General features: G+C 39.4%; 1 long non-coding RNA gene across 5 annotated transcripts; it reads left to right on the forward strand.

The window, feature by feature from the left end:
- The first annotated feature begins 3628 nt into the window (after positions 1-3628).
- LOC115304808 lies at positions 3629-14329 on the forward strand. 5 transcript variants are annotated; one of them, XR_003914613.1, is made up of 4 exons: positions 3632-3673; positions 13144-13190; positions 13692-13864; positions 14061-14329. It is a non-coding gene; the product is annotated as an uncharacterized LOC115304808 (long non-coding RNA). The 5 variants fall into 5 exon arrangements; XR_003914615.1 differs by lacking the exon at positions 3632-3673 and adding an exon at positions 5463-5499; XR_003914614.1 differs by lacking the exon at positions 13144-13190 and having other exon boundaries at positions 3629-3673.
- The last annotated feature ends 2402 nt before the right edge of the window (positions 14330-16731 follow it).

Consider the following 16731-nt stretch of genomic DNA (forward strand, 5'->3'; position numbering starts at 1 on the left):
GCTTGCCTTATTAAGCCAACAAACTTAAACTAGGTTTTTCTTATCAAATGTCATATGAGATCATGTAAACTTGAAAACATTTGGGTTAGCTTTTATATTTCTGAGGGTTTCAAGAATACTTCATTCATAAGAACTTATTTTTTCTTTTGGTAGGGATTTCATTAAATCTGTCGATTGCTGTAGACATTATGAACATTTTAACATTGTCACTTCTTTCAGTCTGTGGGCGGAGAATATTCCCATTTATTTGTGTTTTCTTCAATTTCTTTTATCAGTGTCCTGTAGTTTTCAGTGTACAAGACTTTTCACCTTTTTTGGTTAGGATTTTTCCTAGGTATTCTCTTCTTTTGGTGCAGTTTCAAATGGGATTGTTATTATAATTTCTCTTCTACTTCGTTATTAGTGTATAGAAGAAATACAACATATGTCTATATATTAATTTTGTATCCTGCAGTGTTATGGAGTTTGTTATTTCTAATAGATTTCTGGTGGAGTCTTTAGAGTTTTCTATATATAATATGTCATCTGCAAAGTGACAGTTTTACTTCTTTACCAATATGGATGCTTTTTCTTTTTTTTGTCTGACTGCTGTAGCTAGGACTTCCAATACTGTGTTGAATAAGTGGTAAGTGTGGATATTCTTGTCTTTTCCTCATCTTTGAGGAAAAGCTATCAGTTTTTTCACCATTGGGTATGATGTTAGCTGTGGGTTTTTCCATGTATGACTTTTATTTTGTTGAGGTATGTTCCCTTTAAACCTAGTTTGTTGAGAATTTTTATCATGAATGGAAGTTGTATTTTATCAAATGCTTTTTCTTCTCTCATCTATTAAGATGAGCATATGATTTTATGCTTCTTCTTGATGATGTGATGTATCATATTGATTGATTTGCAAATAATTGAACCACCCCTGCAACTCTGGATTAGTAAATCCCACTAGATCTTGGTGACTGATTTTTTTAGTATATTGTTAAATTTGGTTTGCTAATATTTTATTGTGAGTTTTGCATCTATGTTTATCAGAGATATTGGCCTGTAGTTCTTTTTTCTATTTTTTTTAATGTTTTATTTATTTTTGATACAGAGAGAGACAGAGCATGAGAGGGAGAGGGGCAGAGAGAGAAGGAGACACAGAACCGGAAGCAGGCTCCAGGCTTTGAACTAGCTGTCAGCACAGAGCCCGACCCGGGGCTCGAACCCACAACTGTGAGATCTGACTTGAGCCCAAGTCGGAGGCTTAACTGACTGAGCCACCAAGGCGCCCCAAGTAGTTCTTTTTTCTAATTTATTATTACTTTTCAGGGTCTTCATCTGGTTTTGGTATCAAGGTAATGCTGGCCTCATAGAATGAATCTGGAGATTTTCCTTCCTTTTCTGTTTTTTTGTAATAGTTTTAGAAGAATAGGTATTAACTCTTCTTTAAATATTCTGTAGAATTCATTTGTGAAGCCATCTGGTGCTAAACTTTTGTTTTCTGGGAGCATTTTGATTACTGATTTGATTTCATTGCTGGTTATCAGTCTGTTCAAATTTTCTATTTCTTTCTGATTCAGTTTTGGGAGGTTATTGGTCTGTTTTTATTTCTCCCTGATTCAATTTTTGACATTGTATGTTTTTAAGAATTTATCCATTTCTTTGAGACTATCAAATTTGTTGGCATATTATTTTTCATAATAGTGAATGATTCTTTTGATATATTTTTGAATGTGCTTTGCTAATATTTTGAGAGTTTTTGCATCTGTGTTTATCAGGGATATTGGCTTATAGTTGTGTGTGTGTGTGTGTGTGTGTGTGTGTGGTGTCATGTCTGTCTTGATTTGGTATGAGGATAATGTCAACCTTATAGGATATATTTGGAAGGTTTCCTTCTGCTTCTATTTTTTGGAATACTTGAGAATAGATATTAACTCTTTTTTAAATGCTTGATAGAATTTGCCTGTGGCCATTTTGCATATGGTCTTGGATTTTTCTTTGTTAGTATTTTGATATCCTAGTTGAACTGTGTTACCTGTAATTGGTTTGTTTCTATTTCTTCCTAGTTCAGTTTTGGAAGGTTGTAGGTTTCTAGAAATCGTTTTCATTTCTTCCAGGTTGTTCTATTTGTTAGCATATAATGTTTTCATAGTAGTCTTATAATCTTTTGTATATCTGTGGTGTCAGTTATTTTTCATTTCTGATTTTATTTGGTTCTCTCTCTTTTATTCTTGATGAGTCTGGCTAAAGCTTTTTTAAGTGTTTTTTATTTTTTCAAAGAACCAGCTTATGGAAACTACCAGTTATACTGAATTTATTTTACTTTTCCTCCCTTTCCTTCCCTTTCTTTTCCCTTCCCTGTCCTCTCCTCCCCTCCACTCCCCTCATCTCTATTTCATTTATTCTTCTTCTTCTGGTGCTTTTTATTTCCTTCCTTGTACTAACCTTGGGCTTTGTTCTTTTTCTAGTCCCTTTAGGTATAAGGTTAGATTGAGATTGTTCTTTCTTCCTGAGGTAGGCTTCTAGTGCTATAGATTTCCCTCTTTGAACTTCTTTCACTGTGTCCCAAACAGTTTGGACCATGTATTTTTATTTTCAGTTGTGTGTGTGTGTGTGTGTGTGTGTGTGTGTGTGTGTGTGTGTTTCAATTTCCTCTTTGCTTTTTTTGTTTACCTGTTGGTGGCTTGGTATCATGTTATTTAAGCTCCATGTGTTTGTGTCTCTCCCCGCCACCCCCCCCACCAAGTTTTCCCCCTTATAATTGAGCTCTGGTTTCTTACCATTGTGGTCAGAAAAGATTCTTGATAATATTTCAATCTTAAATTTATTGAGGTTTTTTTGTAGCCTAACATGTGATTTATCCTGAAGAATGTCCTATGTACACTTGGAAAGAATGTGTATTCCTCTCTCTGTTTTTGACAGAATGTTCTGTATGTATGTTAGCTCCATCTAGTCTAATGTGTTATTCAAAGATACTGTTGCCTCATTGATTTTTCTGTCTTGATCTGTGTGTTGATGTAAGTGGTGTGTTAAAATCCCCTATTATTATTGCATTACCATCAATATCTCTATGTCTCTTAATATTTGCTTTATGTATTTAGGTGCTCCAATGTGTGCATAATGAAGTATAGTTGCTATATACTCTGTTGGATTGATCTCTTTATTATCATGTAATTCTTTTCTTTGTTATAATAGTCTTTGTTTTATTTATTTTTTTAAAAGCAGTTATCTTAGATTTCTTTTTCTTGTTCTTTATCTTTTTTTTTTTAATTTTTGAGAGTCAGAGAGAGACAGTGCGAGCAGGGGAGAGTCAGAGAGAGAGGGATATACAGAATCTGAAGACAGGCTCCTTGCTCTGAGCTAGCTGTCAGCACAGAGCCCTACATGGGGCTTTAACCCACGAACTATGAGATCATGACCTGAACTGAAGCCAGCCGCCCAACCGACTGAGCCACCCAGGCACCCCTAGTCTTTGTTTTAAAGTCTGTTTTGTCTGATATAATTGTTGCTGTCTCCACTTGTCTCCATTTGCATGGAATATTTTGTTGCATTTCTAAATTTTTAGTCTGTGTCTTTAGGTCTGAAGTGAATCTCTTCACTTCATATTGTAGGCACCATATAGATGAGTCTTGCTTATTTATTTATTTTTTATCCTTTCAGTCACCCTCGGTTTTGATTGGAGCATATTTAGGCTGTTCACGTAAGTAATTACTAATAGGTATGTACTTATTGCCATATTGTTAGTTGTTTTCTGGTTGTCTTTGTCCCCTATTCTCTTGCTCTCTTTCTTTATGGCTTATTACTTTTTTTTTAATCCTTGAGTTTCTTTCTCTTTATTACTTATGTATCTATTAGATGTTTTTGGCTTGTGGTTACCATGAGGTTCATATATAACATGTATACCAATCTAAATTAAGATGATGGTTACTCAAGTTTGAACACATTCTAAGACAATTTCAATTTTACTATCCTCCTCAATCTATAATGTATATATTGTTATATTTTCCACCTCTTTATTTTGTGAGTTCCCTTAAGTAATTATTTTTGATAAAGTGGGTACTACTTCTCTTATCTTTTAACCATACTAGCTATGTAAGTGATGTCTCTACTACCTTACTGTTATGTTTGATTTTACTAATGGAACTTTTCCTTTTCCTAATTTTTCTTATTTCTAATTATGGCTTTTTTTTTTCCCCACTTAACATTGTTTTTTGTAAGGCCAGTTTAGTGGTGATGAACTCCTTTACCTTTTTTTTTTTAATTTATTTTTTAGTTTATATCCAAGTTAGTTAGCATATAGAGCAACAATGATTTCAGGAGTAGATTCATTAATGCCCCTTACCCATGTAGCCCATCCCCCCTCCCACAACCCTTCCAGTAACCCTGTTTGTTCTCCATATTTAAGAATCTCTTATGTTTTGCCTCCCTCCCTGTTTTTATATTATTTTTGCTTCCCTTCCTTTATGTTTATCTTTTTTTTATCTTAAAGACCTTATATGAGTAAAGTCATATGGTATTTGTCTTTCTCTGACTAATTTTGTTTAGCATAAAATCTTCTAGTTCTATCCACATAGTTGCAAATGGCAAGATTTCATTCTTTTTGATTGCTGAGTAATACTCCATTGTGTATAAATACCACAGCTTCTTTATCTATTCATCTGTTGATGGACATTTGGGCCCTTTCCATACTTTGGCTGTTGTCAGTAGTACTGCTGTAAACATTGGGGTGTATGTGCCCCTTCAAAACAGCATACCTGTATCTCTTGGATAAATACCTGGTAGTAAAATTGTTGGGTAGTAGGGTAGTTCTATTTTTAATTTTTTGAGGAACCTCCATACTGTTTTCTGGAGTGGCTGCACCAGTTTGCATTCCCATCCTTTACCTTTTATTTGTCAGGGAACTCTTTATTCCTTCCTCAATTCTAAATGATAACCTTGCTGTGTAGAGTATTCTTGGTTCCAGGTTTTTTCCTTTCACCACTTTGAATATATCTTGCCATTCCCTTCTGGCTTACAAAGTTTCTGTGCTGAAAAATCAGCTGATTTCCTCACGGGGTTTTCCTTGTATATAACTTTTTGTTTCTCTCTTGCTTCTTTTTAAAACCCTCTTTAATCTTTGCCATTTTCATAATGTGTTTTTGTGTGGTCCTCCTTGGGCTCATTTTGTTGAGGGCTGTCTGTACTTACTGAACCTTGGGTGTCTATTTTCTTCCCCATATTAGAAAAGTTTTTAGGTATTATTTCTTCATATGAATTTTCTGACCCTTCCTCTCTTCTGTTTCTTGCACCCCTATATATGCAAATGTTATTACGCTTAATGTTATTACAGAGGACCCCGGATATATTATCTTTCCTAAATGTTTATTTATTTATTTTAGAGAGAGGGAGAAGGAGAAAGAGAAACAGAATCCCAAGACGGTCCTGTGCTGTCAGTGCAGAGCTTCACATGGGGCTTGAACCACGAACCGTGAGATCATGACCTAAGCCAAAATTAGGAGTCAGATGCTTAATCAACTGAACCACCAGGTACCCCTATTCTCTTCTTTAAAATATCTGTTTTTCAGGGCACCTGGGTGGCTCAGTTGGTGAAGTGTCCAACTTTGGCTCAGGTCATGATCTCATGGTTCATAGGTTCTAGCCCCGCATCAGGCTCCCCCTGTCTCTGCTCCTCCCTAATCTGTACTCTGTCTCTCTCAAAAATAAACATTAAAAAGTATTTTTAAATAAATAAAATAAAATGTTTATTTTTCCTTTTACTCTTCAGCTTGGGTGTTCTGCATTACTCTATCTTCCAGATTGCTGAACCATTTTTCTGCTTCCTATGATCTATTGTATTTATTTCAGTTATCATATTCTTCGGCTCTCATTGGTTCTCTTTTATATTTTGTATCTGTTTGTTCATGTACTCACTGAGTTTATCCATTCTACTTTCCAGTCTGGTGAGCATCTTTATGACCATTACTTTGAATTCCTCATCAGGTAGATTTGCTATATCCATTTCATGTAGTCCTTTTTCTGAGGTTTTGTCTTCCTCTGTATGGAGAATATGCCTCTGTGTCCTCATGTTTTTTGACTTTCTGTGATTGTTTCTGTGAATTAGGCTGAGCAGCTACTTCTTCTAACTTGAAAGAATGGTCTTGTGTATGTGTATGGTTGTCCCCTGTGGGGACTGCGTGTGCCTGGTGGTTTTCATTGACTTGGAGTTTTGCCTGGCGTGGGCCAGGGGTTCTGAGCACTCTGTGCTGGTGCTGCCTTGGTGGGATGGCCAGAGCAGAAATGGGCATTCGCTGGGGCCGCCCCAGGCTTCTCTGTACAGATGGTGCCCTGGCAGGAGAGCTGACACTGACCTGGGTGCAAGCCAGGGTGCCCCAGGTGTTCAGCATAGGGGGCACCTACGTGGGGTGGCTGGAGCTGAAGTGGATATGAACCAGGGTGTGCTGGGATGCTCTGCACATGTTGTGTCTTGTGGGACTGCTGGACCAGAGGCGGGACGGGGGCAGGGGCTCCCAGGGCACTCCCAAGTAGGTGCTTCCTGGGCAGGGTGGCTGTAACCAAGGTGGGTGCAAGGCCTGTGGTGGTCTGTGCTTACAGAGTGACTAGCAGAAGAGAGCATGAGCGAGGTCCTGGAGTGCTGTGCACCGTGGTGTCCTAGCATGTCATCTGGAGTCCACACGGTACAGGTCTGGATTGTACCAGGGTGCTTTGTGCCTGTGTCACTTCGGCAGGTTGGCTGTAGGTGTAGTGAGCCCTGACCAGGGTGTTGCAGTGTGCATTGCGTTGGGGCTGCCTTGGTAGGATGGCCTGGGATGGTGTGGACTAGGGGACCAATGCTCACTGAGGCAGTAGGCTAGCTAGGGTGCCTGGATTGTGCTCCCATCCATGCTAGCAAGGTGGAAGGGAACACAAATCTGGCACTCTCCAGGCCCTACAATCCAGAGATTTCCAGCAGCCCCCTTGCTATTTGGTGGAGTTCTAGGGCTGGATCTTTTATATTCCAGTTGCTATTTTAAACTGCAGCTTCTTTTCTGTGCCCTAAGGGGTCCAGGCTTGATGTGGGCTCGGGCCCCAGGGCTCTCTGAGGCAGTAGGCCAGCTATGGCTTCCAGAACCTCCTCCCGTCTATGCTATTAGGGTAGACTGGGAACGTTAACCATGACACTTGGCAGTGCCTCCTATCTGGAGAGAATTCTAGGTGTTGCCCCACCAATTTGGTGGTGTCCTAAGGCTGGTTCTTTTATATTTTAATTTCCCTTTCAAACTGTGGCTTCTTTTCTGTGTCCCAGGGCAGATGAATCTGCTCATGGCCCTTCAATAATATTCCTTTCCATTGCAGGTCCACAGCATTCCAGGGGTTGCGGGGTAAGGGGGTGGGAGTTTCTTTTGTTACAGTGTGTCTGTCTTGCTCTTTTAGGTTTTTAATGTTTGTTTATTTTTGAGAGAGTGAGTGAGTGCACACACAGGGAAGGAGCAGAGAGAGAGGGAGACCTAGAATCTGAAGCATGTCAGCATAGAGCCTGACACAGGGTTTGAAGTCATGAACTGTGAAATCATGACCTGAGCTGAAGTCAGACACTTAAGCCACTGAGCCACACAGGCGCCCCTGTCTGTCTTGTTCTTTATGTAATCTCCATCTTCTGTTATGCAGAAACTGGTCCATCCCAGTTCTTCTTAAGGAGAAATCATTCGCTTTATTAGTAGGTGTAGATTTGTTGTATCTGTGAGGAGATGAGTTCAGGGTCTTCCTCTGTTGTCATCTTGGATCGGAAGCTGTCTGTCAGGTAGGGTTTGATCAGAGAAGCAGAGTTATGATGAATGATTCAAGGGATTTACTGGAGGGATTTGACCTTATGTGATTATGTGAAGTGGTCAAGCTCTGCCCTGGTGTATGTCACCTGTGTGTCTGGCACTGGGCCTGAAGTCAGCGCCAGCCGTCAGGAAGAGAAGGTATATGTACGGTGGGGGTGCAGAAGCAAACTGCAACCTGTGACGGTGAATCGTGTTTCTTCGCAGAATCTATGTACTCTCAGTGCCTCAAAGTCTGCAACTTGAATGATGCAGGAGCGGGTGTACTTGCACATGGACTTGCATACTGCCTAGCTGAGGGTTCAGAGAAGCTAAAGGAAAACAGCATCTGAGGGAGCTGCAGACTCTGCTCTTTCCCTAAGGATATCTAGCAGCAGCCAGACTTGTGAGCCCGGCACTTCCCCGTGCCAATGAGGTCATCAATCCTGGTCTTAAATAACCTTTTCACATATGGAAAACAAGGGCACTGTTTCACTTTTGCCTTCATATTTCTGGCTGCTCAACCAAACACAGCTGTCCCTTGTCCAACCAAAGATAAACTCTTCCTCTCCCCCAAAAAAGGTACATATTCTTATTATTTATATTTGGATGATGAACATATCTCTCTTGCTGAATCACACCCTTCTTTGGTAATCCTCTAACTTAACTCCTGAGATACGAAGTCAGCTATTATTAACACATTTTATTTTAGATGTTAAGAGAATAGAAAAAGGGACCTAAATACATGCATACATACATACCCACCACCAACAACAAAAAAAAAATAAGGAAAAAATGCTTATAGTTATTACAGCTCCTGCTTCTCAATTGATCATGTGGTCATTAGATGTTATTTTATAACTATCTTCAGTTTCCCATTTCTTATTCTTTTACTCTCAACAAGTACCTTACTTTAGGCACAAATCCTTGCCTGGTGTGTGGACCTGCCTTAACAATTTGCTTGTATTAGGGTTTTGTAGTTGTTTTGTTTTGTTTTTATTTTTGAGAGAGAGTGTGTGTGCACTTAGGTGAGGGGTAGAGAGAGAGACAGAGAGAAGATCAAAGCAAGGCTCTGCACTATCAGTGCAAAGCCCAATGCGGGGCTCTAACTTATGAACCGTGAGATTATGACCAGAGCCAAAGTCAGATGCTTAACCAACTGAGCCACCAAGGCAACCCAAGTTTTGTAGTTTTGCTTAACTTTATAATCACAGGATGTAGGAATACCAAAAGGTACCCTAGAGGTTCTCCTACATTTCAAACATACTCCTCCTTACTTTTCAGTAGTATGGTAGCAATCCCGTTTCCCTTGATTAATCAGAATCACTCACCCCAGCCAGTACGCCAGTACAGTAACCCTCTTCTTGGCCTACTGATTTACTGGCGTGAGGAGTTCAAAGTGGTCAAGAGGCAGTCTGCTTCCATTTAAATGGAACCATTGCTTTTTCCCCTGGTAGAAGCATTCCTTCCTTGCTAAGATCTCTACTTTTTTTTTTTTTTTTTTTTTTTTTTTTTTTTTTTTTTTTTTTTTTTTTTTTTTTAAGAGAGAGAGCATGAGCAGGGAGAGGCAGAGAGAGGGAGACACAGAATCTGAAACAGACTCCAGGCTCTGAGCTGTCAGCAGAGAGTCTGACCTTGGGCCTGAACCCACCAACCATGAGATCATGGCCTGAGCTGAAGTCGGTTATTTAACTGAATGAGCCACCCAAGTGCCCCCGACCTCTAAACCAGCACAATTCAAAGTTCCAGGGATGGGAAGCAGACATTTCACTAGTGGATCACTAGCAGGTAATTTTAAGAGGAGCCACTCCCATTTCCACGCTGATCCTTAGGCCCAAGAATCTTATCTATGGGACAAACAGCACTGTCTTCACTGTTTTCGTAGGTAAGGGCAGTTACACTGGCTTTTACATGGTCCTTCCTACCATAATAGCCCTTAGTCATAGGCCAAGAGACCAATACATGGATTTGGTTAGGTGCTGAATGTATCTGTTCTGATAATACGATCTGGAACTAGGGAAATAACCATAGAGTGGGTTAGAGGACCTCCTGAGTCCACTTTGTGATGGAACTGAGCAAAACTGCATTGACCATGTGACAAAACAGTCCCAGTTTTGACTTGGTGGGTCACCATGGCATTCTCATCTTCCAGAAACTGTCAGCTCAGAGTTAATGTCTAGTAATTTCTGTGAAGTCATTGTCCTTTCCCCAATACATAATTACTTTGATAAATTTCTCTGGACAATACTAGTGTCAAGATTTACTACATACAATTTTAGATATGTAATGGAATTCTTCCTCAGAGGGTCCCAACCTGCATGGTATTCAAGGGACTCTTTGTCTATAAATTGGCTCATTTCCAAGAACTGGTTGAAGGACTCTGACTCTATAGTGATTCAAGTCAAACTTCCATTTACCAGAATCAGGGCTTTGTATTCTGCATATTAAAATTGAGTAATCTGTTCCAAGGACATCATGATCAACTAGCCAATGCCAGGTTTCTCTGTGGATCAGTCTTCTGTTTACTGCTTCTGTCCTGTTGTCTCTTACAGCAACCACATGTACCTTTTCTTTGGTTATGAATTGAATTGCTACCGTTTACCTCCCATACCTTGGAATCCATAATTTTCATTGATTCTATTGACCTAGTACAAAGGCAGTACTTTTCTTACTGTCGTTCCTGGCTTACAGAGAACAGCCACTATGAGCTCTTCAGGGATGCTGGGGCTCTTCTCATGAATGTATTTTTCACAGCCTTGGTGAAGGGAGTCTACTCTGGATCTTCCTGGAGGACAGCAAGAGAGTGGATGGTCAATCTACCTGATAATCCACTCTAGCCTTCCCATCTCCCAAAGCCTCTGGACCCTCTTTTTAGAGGTTCTAGCACTTCAGTGTCATTGAAATCTACCTGTGTCATCCATCCCAACTTTCTGACATTCATCATTGGAGCCAGATTTCTGGGAAACAGAAATCTGGCTCCAATGACGAATTAAAAATTATTAGATCCACTCCTGGCCACTGTGTTAAATGCACTAAGCCTGAATTTTCATGTAAGTAAATTTAGCTTTTTACTTATTTTGTTCTGTTCACTCCAGTTTAGTCTCCTTAGAATCTACTCCCACATATATTCCCTACTTTTCTAGTGATACAGGCATACATCAGAGATCTTACAGGTTTGTTTCCAACCACTACAATAAAGCCAGTATCATAACAAAGCAAGGCAAATGAATTGTTTGGTTCTCCAGTGCATATAAAAATTATATTTACACTATACTTATTAAGTGACTTATTAAGTTTGCAATAGAAAGAATGTCTCAAACAACAATGCTCATATCTTAATTAAGAAAAATTTAGTGTTGGGATGCCTGAATCATTCAGTCAGTTGAGCATCTAACTCTTGGTTTCAGCACAGGTCATGATCTTGCTGTTCATGGGTTTGGGCCTTGCTTCAGGCTCTGTACTGTCATCATGGGGCCTGCTTGGGATTTCTCTCCCCGACCCCCTCTCACTCTGCCCCTCTCTAACTCTCTCTCTCTCTACCTCTTTCTCAAAATAAGTAAATAAACTTAAAAAAAAGAATATTGCTGAAAATGATAGCTATCATCTGAGCTTTCAGTGAGTGTAATATTTTTGCTGGTCCAGAATCTTGCCTCGATGTTGATGGCTGCTGACTGATCAGGGAGGTGGTTGATGAAAGTTGGGGTGGCTGAGGCAATTTCTTAAAATAAGACAACAGTGAAGTGTGCCACACTGATAGACTTTTTCTTTCTTTCATGTATGATTTCTCTGTACACGTGATAGTATTTTACCCATAGTCGAACTTTCAAAATTGGAGCCAGTCCTCTCAAAACCTGGCGCTGGTGCTTTATTAGCTAATAAGCTTCTGTAGTACTCTATATCCTTTTATGTACTTTCAACAATTTTTACAGCATCTTCAAGAAACCACTTTCTTCATCCATCCATGTCTCCTCTCTGTTAGTATTATCATGAGAGTGCAGCAGTTCACTCCCATCTTCAGGCTTTACTGCAAATTCTAGTTATTTGGCTATTTCTACCTCATCTGTGGTGACTTTCTCCAATGAAATCTTGAACCCCCAAAGTCATCCATGAGTGTTTGAATTAACTTCTTCTGAACTCCTGTTAATATTGATATTTTGACTTTGTCCCATGAATCATGAATTTTTTGAATGGCATCTAATTCACAGATCCTTTCAAGAAGATTTTCTTTTTTCCCCCAAAAATGTCTTATTTGGCAGGGCAGCTGGAGCTGAGAAAAAGCCTCGGCCGGGGGTGTCCTAGAAAGCTGTCTGAGGCCAAAGTGGTGCAGGCCTGAAGTGTTGCAGTGTGCTGTGTGCCTGCCTCCATGGGGTGAGACAGGTGGAGCTGCAGTGCGCGCTGACCGGGGCTTCCTGGTGTGCCCATCATGGGGCTGCCCCGGTGGACAGCTGGGGCTGGTGTCAGGGCTCACGGAGATGGTAGGCTGGTTAGGACGCCTGGACTCTGCTCCCATCTATGCTGTCAAGGTGGTGGGACGGTGCATAAGCCGTGCACGTTTTGGACCTTCCAGCCCAGAGAGAGTTGCAGCAGCGCCCTTGTACTTAGCAGGGTTCAAGGGCTAGTTCCTTTATATTCTAGTTGCTCTTTTGAGCCATGGCTTTTATCTTCTGTGGCCCAGGGTGGATGAATCTGCTCCTGGTACCTCATTACTGTTCTCCCCACCGCAGTTTGCAGCATCAGGGCTGGGGTACCCTTGGTTACCAGGTCTCAGTCCTTGTGGCTGTTCTGCGTGTGGTCTGTCTTTTGTTGTACAGAAGCTGTTCAGTCAGCGCTCAGTTCTTCAAGAGGAATTGCCTATAAATAGGTGTAGATTTGGTGCACCCGGAACACGATCTTCCGCTGTTGCCATCTTGGATTGGAACTCCCTAGTTCGTTGTTTTTAAATCTTTACAGGCTAATATATATAGCTAGGACTACATGGGGGCAATATTAGATCCCAAAATAGACTCAAAAGATTAAGCAAGCTTTGAATAGCATTTTCTAGATTAAAAAGTGACAAAGTTTTAAAACAACTAAGTAAAATAATGAAAAAATAAAAGGATAAGTGTTATGTGTATGGATCTATATTGCTGTACTAAGGGCATGTTAACATTTTAAGAAACGAAGGGAAAAGTTTAAATACCTCTGAATAGAAATGCTATTTATATGGTTTTTTTTTTAAAGGCTCATGTCTAAGAGTTTATAGTAACTGGGAAGAGAAATTTAATGCAAAAAAGATTACAGTGAATTATTTTTGAACCAGAAAGTGGCCACTCATGAGACACTAAAATAACAGTGTTTTGGTGCTGTATTTTAACTTTTCTTCCATCCTGTGTTTATGTTGTATTTGAAGAGCTGGACTAACCAGTTCCCCCTCACAGAGTTCTGACACCTTGGCAGGTAAGAGAACTCCAGTTTTAACTTTGTAGCTAGAGGAACTTACAAGTTTATGATACTGTTATATCACCAGTTAACAAGAGTGTGACACCTATAGCAGGGTGCTAGGATCAATCATAGGGAGTATCTGATGAGGACATTCTTGGCTCTAAATAGTGTACCTAGGAAGCCACCGTTTCCAGAACATTGCTTAATGAGCACACATCAGGTAAATAGGAAGAACAGACTGATTGTAACTCTCTCTCAGTCATCTCTGGCAGACATTCTGGTTCCAAAGGCTTTCTGGTAAGGAGGTTATTTTCTTTACATCACTCTAAATTCAACAAAGTCTTACAGAGACTATACCAGTTCAGTAATAGTCTGGAGGAATATCCTTTCATTCAGAACAAATGAACACATCAGTGTGTAGGGTGGCTCATGTTGAGGACTCATATTAAGCCAGTTTAACAACTATAATAGCCTGTCCTTGTAATTCCTAAATCCCAGTTGCCTATCTCATTACAGCATGTGAAAGAAAGAAGGTAACCGCACACTGCAGAGATCTAATCAACATCCTGAAGTAGACAGAGGACCTGACCTCGTCACAGTATTGGTTGCCATCAACACTGGTTGAGAAGTCTGCCTGTGCAGCCAAGGTTGAAAGCCAACAGGACTCGTAAACCTGCAAACCATGCCGGGTACCATTGTGTCTATAGATGAGATGAGGGTTTCTCAGACGCGTATCCCTTCAAGACAGGGTTTATATTTGAATAAAATGAGGCCACTGACATTTAACTAAAGAGCTAACTGACATAGAAGGACCAGGGGGATTATTAATGTGAAGAGAAAATGAACAGCTGAGTTTTGACCAGAGTGTTTGGTTTTTGTTTGTAGATGGAATCACTTCAAACTTGTCCTTCTGAAGGGGCTGAGAAAAAGAGGGAAGAAAAAAATTCGGGTAACTTCCAGAAGTCTGCAACTTGCTTCAGCAATCTAAGAATAGAGTGTTTCTAAATTTTCCAAGAAAACATTTTATGCACGTATACACCATTACTTCGTAGTTAAAAGTTTAAGGCAATTTTAGTACTGAAGACTTGAGGTCGTGATTTATAAAAATTGACAATATGAAATGAGAAAAATATAAAATACTTATTAACCTTTTATACCTTGACATATTGTATTTTTTTTTACATACCTTTTGATAGCAGTGTTATCACATGGAATATTTTATATAGGCTTATTACAAAGAGAGTGACTTCAGCTCTTAACAGCTGTGGAATCCAAATGCAAAAGGAATAAAAAATGGTTTTAGCAAGTAAGTAAGCTAAACAAAACACCTCTTGAAACCACAACCCTCTCTAATATTTCAATCAGAATGATTCTGTTATACCAGACCAAGTTGTTGGCTAAGTAGATTACAACCTACAACCTAGTAAAGCTAAATCAGAAATGAGTAACTTAAATTTACATTAAGTGCTAGGTTTTGTGGTGGAAAAATATATTTTAAAACATTGCCACTGAAATCATTATTGCTTCTATTAAAACAGTGCAGTCATTTACCTTTTTGTGACTTTCCCTTATTTGGAACCAGCAGATCTTCTCCATATGATGAAAAATCCATTTAAATTTTCAAATGTCTCTTCTAAGTCAGTTTCACCAATTAAGACCACACCCATTTGGCATGACGACTTTGACATATTCTTGTACTTTGGTGCATCTCACAATTAATTCATGATCTGAACCCAAGCCCTGTGCATTGTATTTTCCCAACAATACAACCTAAATGTAGGGATAAAGTACAAAAAGTAAACACTAGATGTAGTTACATTGTTATGTCAGAATGGCCAGCAGAAAAATCTATTCACAATAATCGGGGAGCATCAGATGGCACTGCACTTACTGTATGGATGACACTAGCACACGACCCATACGAACATTCAAAATATCTTTGTTAATTCAAATATATAGGATCTGGACTAATTACATTAGCTAAGAGTCACGATTCAGTCTCCTTAAATCTTATGTGTGCTCTTCCTTATCAGTAAATGATGGAGAAAACACTCGCCTCAAAGTAAAATGAGTCTGGCAAAGTACCTGGTTCGTTCTTGAGTACGACAGCTATTAGTTCCCTTTACTAGGCACGAATGGATCTCAAACGAAATGCAGAAATGCACCAATAGGGAGTAAGTCTAGAGCAGATGCCCCCCCCACCCTTAACTATAAAATAGTATAGTAGGAGGTGGTGATTAAGACCAGCAGTAATACCAGGTACTAATTTGCAAGAAATTAGGTCTTTTTTTTTTTTGTAAAATGTCTAAAACTACATCTTTACTTACTCGAATGATATTACATAGTTCAAGACTCAAGCAGAAAAAGGCACTAATTTGCTTATCTTACCAATTTGTTATATGAGCAAAAGGTTGAAAGCTGAAGTCCCTGTCAATAGAGTGTCCTGAAGTAGCTGCAGCCATGCACTTGGCTGTGTACCATCCCATCTGTCTAGCCTGGGTCCACAGTCGTCTGAAATAAAAAATGTTATAAGATCTATTGTCCTTACTTAAAAAATGGTAGCACCTTAATCTTATAAAACTCCTTAAAGATGTTCAATATTAACAGTCCTTGAGACTGGGTAGATCGGGCTAGCAGAGGACTAGTTGGATTGTCTTTGCCATGGAAGCAATCACCAGCCCACACTAACCAAAACTGATATTGCTATTTGAGAATTCTATCCAAATTACTGCCCTAAAATTAAAGGATGCTATCAGTTCTGTATGTTTCAATAAATTGTAGCAAATAAGTAACACATCTCAGGGTACTCCAGGGAAAAATGCTAATTAACTGGTCTCCTCTGGCAAAGTAAATTTTTTTTAAATTTATTTTTTTAAGTTTTTTTTTAATGTTTTATTTATTTTTGATACAGAGAGAGACAGAGCATGAGAGGGAGAGAGGGAGAGCGAGGAGGAGACACAGAACTAGAAGCAGGCTCTAGTTTCTGAGCTATCTGTCAGCACAGAGCCTGATGTGGGGCTCGAACCCACGAATGTGAGATCTGACCTGAGCCGAAGTCGGAGGCTTAACCGACTGAGCCACCCAGGCGCCCCATCTTGCAAAGTAAGTTTATCATCATCATAAGTAGAGATGAGAAATTATCACTGAAAAATGCATTCCTTTTCCTAATCCTTAGGTTTTGGTGCTACATAGTTAAGGCCTCTTCTGCAGTAAAACCTCAGTGGTCAGGCAGATCGATATATTAGTCAGGTGTCCTAACAGCCTCATGAAATCTGGTAAGATTTCAGCAACCAATGCTGGGAATTCATTTTAAAGTCTTCCCTTAAATTATTAGTGATCCAAGATAGAATATGCCTTGGAAGTCAAGAGATTTAAATACCAGCTCTTCTATATATTTAACTTTTTATTTTTACTTAATTGAGCCTCAGTTTCTTCACCTGAAACATAAATGTATACCACCTATTTAATGGCTATTAAGAGATTTAAAAGCAATCAGTAATGTCTTTTTGTGTGCAAAACTAATACCACAATCATTTCTGATAGATTTTTAAAAATT

The sequence above is a fragment of the Suricata suricatta genome, chromosome 10, assembly GCF_006229205.1.
Source record: "Suricata suricatta isolate VVHF042 chromosome 10, meerkat_22Aug2017_6uvM2_HiC, whole genome shotgun sequence".
NCBI classification, from domain to species: Eukaryota; Metazoa; Chordata; class Mammalia; order Carnivora; family Herpestidae; genus Suricata; species Suricata suricatta.